Raw genomic sequence first — 6,366 nt, forward strand, 5'->3', positions numbered from 1 at the left:
CCAGATAAATTGTTCGGGATGCAAAGAAAACCCCACAAATAACATCAGCTGAAATACAGGACTCTCTGAAAACTAGCGGTGTGGCTGTTTCAAGATGCACAATAAGGAGGCACTTTATGAAAATTGGGCTGCATGGTCGAGTCACCAGAAGAAAGTCATTACTGTGCAAATGCCACAAAGTATCTCGCCTACAATACGCATAACAGCACAGAGACAAGCCTCAAAACTTCTGGAACAAGGTAATTTGGAGGAAAAAAAAAAAAATTGACCTTTTTGGCCACAACCATAAATGATACATTTGGAGAGAGGTCAACAAGGTCTGTGATGAAAGGAACACCATTCCTACTGTAAAGCACGGAGGTGGATTGCTGATGTTTTTAGGATGTGTGAGCTACAAAGGCACTTTAATCTTGGTCAAAGTTGAAGGAAAGACGAATGCAGCACATTATCATCAAATACTGGAGGCAAATTTGCACTCATCAGCCCGGTAGCTGCTCATGGGATATACTTTTGATGTTCCAACATGACAACAATCCAAAACACAAGGCCAAGCTGACTTGTCATTGGCTACAGCAGAACAAAGTGAAGGTTCTGGAGTGGCCATCTCGATATCCTACCCTCAATATCATTGAGCCACTCTGGAGAGATCTCAAGCGCACAGTTCATGCTAGACAGCCCAGGAATTTACAGGAACTGGAGCTTTTTTGGCAAGAAGAGTGGGCAGCTTTACGATCTGAGAAAATAAAGAACCTCATCCACAACTACCACAAAAGGCTTCAAGTTGTTAATGATGTTAGAGGGGGCAATATATGGTAATAATAAATAGGGTATGTGAACTTTTTATCAGGGTCCTTTGGATGTTTTGGGTTGTCATTATGATTTAAAAAGAAAAAACACAGTGAATTGACAATAAATGGCTTCACCCAAAAACTAACCATGAGTGGAGAAAAAGTGTTGGTGTTATCATTCATATTCTCTGAAAAAGGGCAAAGAAAGCAACAATTCTGCCAGGGTATGTAAACTTTTGAGCACAGCTGTATATCCTTCTGACGGTTAAGCACCAATTCAGTTTACCAATTCACATTCCATCTGTAGTGTGCAAATTATGCTGGAATTGTAATACTGTCTGCAATGTTTTCTCAACTGAGATACTGTATGTTATACGTAATGTAAAATGGGCAAGGGGCGTGGTAAGGAATGGGTAAATGGATGTGATGCTGACAGTGAGCGCAGAGGCCATAGGCAGGGAGAAACTGTGCTTGCCACAGAAGCACAATAAACACACACATAATGTCGATCTAACTTCCTGTCCCACTTTGTAGGGGGGTGCGGAACACCACTCTTGAAGCCAGAACAGTGTGAAAAGTTTGTTGGATGGATAGCAGATAATGCTTTCAGGCACTTTGCCAACTCCATCCTGTCTTCCACATAGTCCAGTCTTAGTAGCCATGATTTGGGACCACATAATCCTCACCCTTCCTCCCTCCATTCCGAGTGCATTTATAGATTCTGGTTTCTCGCCCTGCCTGTTTCAAGCGGGACATGATGAGATCTCATGTAGTGGTGCCCAAATATTTGAGCAGCCATGCTCACACGAAGGCAACGGTGGGAAAATGCAATTACTGTCACAAGAGCTGGATGATGATGAGACACAATTTCCAACAAGTGGTGTTGTCACATCAGCAAATGAGTAGGAGGACCAAGGTGCGGAAGTGGAAGACGGGGTGGTGGTGTTGTGAATTCTGTTCTCGAACTCCCTCCTGTGGTTTCGTCTTCCACTCCTGCTGAAGTCCCTGAGTTTTTGTCGGATTACCGGGATGTATTTGATGAGCCCAAATCCAGTGCCCTACCACCTCATAGGGATTGCGATTGTGCTATTAATTTGATTCCTGGTAGTAAGTTTCCTAAGGGCCGACTGTTCAATTTATCTGTGCCAGAACACGCCGCTATGCGGAGTTATATAAAGGAGTCCTTGGAGAAAGGGCATATTCGCCTGTCGTCATCACCGTTGGGAGCAGGGTTCTTTTTTGTGGCCAAGAAGGATGGTTCTCTGAGACCTTGTATTGATTACTGCCTTCTTAATAAAATCACGGTCAAATTTCAGTACCCTTTGCCGCTACTGTCTGATTTGTTTGCTCGGATTAAGGGGGCTAGTTGGTTCACCAAAATAGATCTTCGAGGGGCGTATAATCTTGTGCGTATTAAACAGGGCGATGAATGGAAAACAGCATTTAATACGCCCGAGGGCCATTTTGAGTACCTGGTGATGCCATTCTGGCTTTCTAATGCTCCATCTGTGTTTCAGTCCTTTATGCATGACATCTTCCGAAAGTACCTGGATAGATTCATGATTGTATATTTGGATGATATTTTGGTCTTTTTGGATGATTGGGAGTCTCATGTGAAGCAGGTCAGAATGGTGTTCCAGGTCCTTCGTGCGAATTCCTTGTTTGTGAAGGGGTCTAAATGTCTCTTTGGAGTTCAGAAGGTTTCATTTTTGGGCTTCATTTTTTCCCCTTCTACTATCGAGATGGACCCTGTTAAAGTTCAGGCTATTTATGATTGGACTCAGCCTACATCTGTCAAGAGCCTGCAGAAATTCCTGGGCTTTGCTAATTTTTACCGTCACTTCATCGCTAATTTTTCTAGTGTTGTTAAACCGTTGACTGATTTGACCAAGAAAGGTGCTGATGTGGTCAATTGGTCCTCTGCGGCCGTTGAGGCTTTTCAGGAATTGAAGCGTCGTTTTTCTTCTGCCCCTGTGTTGTGTCAGCCAGATGTTTCGCTCCCGTTTCAGGTCGAGGTTGATGCTTCTGAGATTGGAGCAGGGGCTGTTTTATCACAAAGAAGTTCTGATGGCTCGGTGATGAAACCTTGTGCTTTCTTTTCTAGAAAGTTCTCGCCTGCTGAGCACAATTATGATGTTGGCAATCGAGAGTTGTTGGCTATGAAGTGGGAATTCGAGGAGTGGCGACATTGGCTTGAGGGAGCCAAGCATCGCGTGGTGGTCTTGACGGATCACAAGAATCTGACTTATCTCGAGTCTGCCAAGCGGTTGAATCCTAGACAGGCTCGATGGTCGCTGTTTTTCTCCCGTTTCGATTTTGTGGTTTCATACCTTCCGGGTTCTAAGAATGTGAAGGCTGATGCCCTTTCGAGGAGTTTTGTGCCTGATTCTCCAGGAGTTCCTGAGCCGGCTGGTATTCTCAAAGAGGGGGTAATTTTGTCTGCCATCTCCCCTGATTTGTGGCGGGTGCTGCAGAAGTTTCAGGCTGATAGACCTGACCGTTGTCCAGCGGAGAAACTGTTTGTCCCTGATAGACGGACTAGTAGAGTTATCTCTGAGGTTCATTGTTCGGTGTTGGCTGGTCATCCTGGAATCTTTGGTACCAGAGATTTGGTGGCTAGATCCTTTTGGTGGCCTTCCTTGTCACGGGATGTGCGTTCTTTTGTGCAGTCCTGTGGGACTTGTGCTCGGGCTAAGCCCTGCTGTTCTCGTGCCAGTGGGTTGCTTTTGCCCTTGCCGGTCCCGAAAAGGCCCTGGACGCATATTTCCATGGATTTTATTTCAGATCTCCCTGTCTCTCAAAGGATGTCGGTCATCTGGGTGGTTTGTGATCGCTTCTCTAAGATGGTCCATTTGGTACCCTTGTCTAAATTGCCTTCCTCCTCTGATTTGGTTGCATTATTTTTCCAGCATGTGGTTCGTTTGGCATTCCGGAGAACATCGTGTCGGACAGAGGTTCCCAGTTTGTTTCGAGGTTTTGGCGGTCCTTTTGTGCTAAGATGGGCATTGATTTTTCTTTTTCTTCGGCTTTCCATCCTCAGACAAATGGCCAAACCGAACGAACCAATCAGACTTTGGAAACATATCTGAGATGCTTTGTTTCTGCTGATCAGGATGATTGGGTGTCCTTCTTGCCTTTGGCTGAGTTCGCCCTTAATAATCGGGCCAGCTCGGCTACTTTGGTTTCGCCTTTTTTCTGTAATTCTGGTTTCCATCCTCGTTTTTCTTCAGGGCAGGTTGAGCCTTCAGACTGTCCTGGTGTAGATTCTGTGGTGGACAGGTTGCAGCAAATCTGGACTCACGTAGTAGACAATTTCACATTGTCCCAGGAGAAGGCTCAACGTTTTGCTAACCGCCGTCGCTGTGTTGGTCCCCGACTTCGTGTTGGGGATTTGGTTTGGTTGTCGTCTCGTTATGTTCCTATGAAGGTTTCCTCTCCTAAGTTTAAGCCTCGTTTCATTGGTCCTTATAAGATTTCTGAAGTTCTCAATCCTGTATCATTTCGTTTGGCCCTTCCAGCTTCTTTTGCCATCCATAATGTGTTCCATAGGTCGTTATTGCGGAGATATGTGGCGCCTATGGTTCCCTCCGTTGACCCTCCTGCCCCGGTGTTGGTCGAGGGGGAGTTGGAGTATGTGGTGGAGAAGATTTTAGATTCTCGTATTTCGAGACGGAAACTTCAGTACCTGGTCAAGTGGAAGGGTTATGGTCAGGAAGATAATTCCTGGGTTGTTGCCTCTGATGTTCATGCTGCCGATCTTGTTCGTGCCTTTCATTTGGCTCGTCCTGATCGGCCTGGGGGCTCTGATGAGGGTTCGGTGACCCCTCCTCAAGGGGGGGGTACTGTTGTGAATTCTGTTCTCGAACTCCCTCCTGTGGTCATGAATGGTACTTCGGCGAGTTCTGTCCACGGACTCCCTCTGGTCGCTGTGAGTGGAGCTGCTGGTTCTGAGGTTCCTTCCACAGCTGACCTAGATTATTCCTAGGCTGGATTCTCTATTTAACTCCACTCAGATCGTTACTTGATGCCAGCTGTCAATGTTCTAGTACTGGTTCAGATCTCTCTTGGATCTTGCTGATGACCTGTCTACTCCAGCAGAAGCTAAGTCCCTGCTAGTTTATTTGTTGTTCATTGTTTTCTAGTCCAGCTTGCTATCATGATTTTGCCTTGCTAGCTGGAAGCTCTGGGATGCAGAGTGGCACCTCCGCACCGTGAGTCGGTGCAGGGGTCTTTTTGCACACTCTGCGTGGTCTTTTTGTAGTTTTTTGTGCTGACCGCAAAGATACCTTTTCTATCCTCAGTCTGTTTAGTAAGTCTGGCCTCCTTTGCTGAAACCTGTTTCATTTCTGTGTTTGTGACTTCCATCTTAACTCACAGTCAATATTTGTGGGGGGCTGCCTTTTCCTTTGGGGAATTTCTCTGAGGCAAGGTAGGCTTTATTTCCTATCTCTAGGGGTAGTTAGCTCTTAGGCTGTGAAGAGGCGTCTAGGCAGAGTTAGGTACGCTCCACGGCTATTTCTAGTGTGTGTGATAGGATTAAGGGTTGCGGTCAGCAGAGCTCCCACTTCCCAGAGCTTGTCCTGTGTCAGTTTAACCATCAGGTCATTCCGGGTGCTCCTAACCACCAGGTCCATAACAGGTGGATGATGAAGTCACTGACCCAACCTGGGAAGGAGATGTGCAGAGCGAGGACAGCAGCACACATGGGGAGGGATAAGCAGCACCACAACAGGCAGGAAGAGGCAGTCGGGTGGCCAGAGGCACAAGGCAGTCAGTTGTTCCACAGAGCACCAACATGGGTGAAGTTGGCAAGCCATGGGCTAAATGTTCCAGAGTGTGATGCTTTTTTTAAAAAACAGTCCAGTTAACCCAAAAAAAGGCCATTTGCTGCTATGCCAGCATCAGCAGGGACAACAAAAATAACAGCCTGACCAGCACTAGCTTGCTCAGGCACATGCAAGCAAAGCACCCGACTACTTGGGCCGAACACCAGAGTTCAGAAACAGTGACACCACTGCCTCTTTCCCTGTTCTACATGCATGCTAATCCCCTGTCCATGATGTAGGTGAATATGCCTCCCAGCCTGCACCTGACATTGCACACTTGCAACCACCATCAGCAAACACATCCACTTCATTTGTCTCAGCACAGCGTTCAGCTATCCCTACTCCAGTCCTTTGAATGTAAGAGTAAATACGCATCCACCCACCCACCCACCCACAGGCTAGAATACTAAAACGGCTTGCCTTGGAAATGTTGCCATTTAGGCTTTTGGAGACGGAACCTTTCCGCAACTTCATGGCGGCACCCGTCTCTCGATACTTAGTCTCCAGCCGCCACTATTTTTCTCTGTGTACCATCCCCACCTTACCCAAGCACTTGTCCTATAACATTAGTGGTACCCTGACCAATGCTGTGACTGGGAAGGTCCACTAAACCACGAACACCTGGAAAAGTGCTTGTGATGAGGGATGCTACATTTCCCTGATGGCACACTGGGTGAACACTGTGTAAGCTGGGACCCAGTCTGACCCAGGGACAGAACATGTGCTATCGTCACCAAGGATTGCAGGCTCTG

The sequence above is a fragment of the Ranitomeya variabilis genome, chromosome 2, assembly GCF_051348905.1.
Source record: "Ranitomeya variabilis isolate aRanVar5 chromosome 2, aRanVar5.hap1, whole genome shotgun sequence".
NCBI lineage: Eukaryota > Metazoa > Chordata > Amphibia > Anura > Dendrobatidae > Ranitomeya > Ranitomeya variabilis.